The sequence below is a fragment of the Echinops telfairi genome, unplaced genomic scaffold (genome assembly GCF_000313985.2).
Source record: "Echinops telfairi isolate 266 unplaced genomic scaffold, ASM31398v2 ScPeMD7_7410;HRSCAF=8448, whole genome shotgun sequence".
NCBI lineage: Eukaryota > Metazoa > Chordata > Mammalia > Afrosoricida > Tenrecidae > Echinops > Echinops telfairi.
Window position 1 is genome coordinate 15,153,373 of NW_022111310.1, and position 2,021 is coordinate 15,155,393.

Sequence of the window (2,021 nt, forward strand, 5' to 3'; positions counted from 1 at the left end):
GTACAATGGTACAAATAAGAGCTCGCAAGACAGGGAATACAGGGCAGATAAACCCCTCGGGGCCAATAATGAAAGTAGCGATACCAAGAGGGGAAAGGGAAGGTGGGGGCAGAAAGGGGAAACTAATCACTATGATTGACATATGTCAATCCCAGGAGGATGGACAACAGAAAAGTGGGTGAAGGGAGACATCGGTCAGTGTAAGACATGAAATAATAATAATAATTTATAAATTATCAAGGATTCATGAGGGGGTGGTGGAATGAGGAGCTGATACCAAGGGCTCAAGTAGAAAGAAAATGTTTTGAAAATGATAATGCCAACATATGTACAACTGTCCTTGACACAATGGATGGATGGGTGGATTGTGATAAGAGCTGTATGAGCCCCCAATAAAATGATTCAGGAAAAAAAGTAGGACAATGTTCAACTTTTAACAACATGCACCTGATGTTCTAACTCTGACTTTATTGTTATGACATTGACACTGACCATATTGTACACCAGGCCTATCCTGTGATCTGATTCAGCATTTTATATGGTTATAAAATGGCCTTGACTGCTCATCTGAAATTAGGTATTTGGCTCAAATCAGAACCAACTTATGACATGTGTAGGAGCAAAGCCCAACCTAAGCAGGAAACTGCCTGTGTAAGAAATTACGAATTATTTATTTATTTCAGGGCTTACATGTTTGCTTTTCACTCGTGAAAAAAGACAAGATGTGCTGTGTGAATTCATTCCATAAACAGCAGTGTCCTGTCCTATTAGAAGCCTCATGAGGAAGGGCTGCGGAACCGGGGACTGGAACTGGACGGGACTGCAGTTTCTCTAAGTCGTGCAGATGTTCTGCCCTTGACAGGGACAGTCCTGTTGCTTCCTATCATTCCTTTTAGTGGGGAATATTAGACGTTTTCTTCTCTAATTTCTACCTTACACAGGTCCTGCTTTTTTCAGGATTGACTATATTATGCCTAATTTCAAAATTTTACCAGTTCTCAGTGATCTGAACACTTCACTCAACTTCCTACACCTCCATGTATTCATCTATAATTCTGTACAGTAATAGCTGAGAGTGTAACACCCCGGCATAGAACTGTTAAACCCAAACACCTCCAGACAACCTAGAGACCGACATGAACAAGTCTTATTCATCTACGATATAAAAGTCCTTTTATGTACTTAATTGCCATTGAAATGCCTATGCTTATAAGTTTCCTACCAACAAGCAGAAAGTTCTAAAGATTGACTTAATATATAATGCTTCATGGTGCAAAGAGCATTTTACATGAACAGTTTTAACTGAAGAAGAAAAACAGATTTTTTTTTTAATGAAATAATTTTTAGCACTTGCAGACAAGGCACAGAGCTATGTTTGGGAGTCTGACATGAACTACCATCCAGACCCACAGGCACAGTGGGACTTTTTGTCTGAGTTAGAAGCCTTATGACGTAGAAAACTGAGAAGAAGCAGAGCACGAGAAGCAACATTAGCAATTTGCAGGAAGCCAAGGGAGAAGTCATATAAGACAGAAGTCAGAACAAAGAAGTAATGCTAAGCATATAAACAAACAAACAAAAAGACAGAAGCCAGCAAAAGCCTGTGATAACCAATTTATAATACTAACCCCCCAAAATCAGAGTAAAACATATAAAATGTATAGGGAAAAAAATAGCATTAGCTTATCCCTGATAACAAGAGAGAAAAATATGTAAGAATCTCTTTAAAAGACATAAACATTCTAAATATTAAGTGGAGGTGTGGTTTAATCACATGAAATATATTACAGTAGTCTGTGGATTTTAAGATGTCATTGACTGTAAGAATATAAAAGCGTTGTTAAAAGTTGTTTTAATGTGTACATGTATCCCTCATTGTGTACACATATTGCTTTTAAAGTCATGGCCCAATTTAAGAGCCATTTAAATAGGATATTACACATTTGACAAAATTCAATAGTATAAATTGTTAACATAAAATTCAGCATATGTACTTCATTAAAACTACCTTTATATATATA

At 37.1% G+C, this 2,021-nt stretch overlaps 1 protein-coding gene across 1 annotated transcript in view; it reads right to left on the reverse strand.

Annotated features, from left to right (window-relative positions):
• Positions 1-2,021, reverse strand: part of ECPAS (Ecm29 proteasome adaptor and scaffold) — a 97,509-nt gene that overhangs the window by 47,959 nt on the left and 47,529 nt on the right. The window lies entirely within an intron of this gene.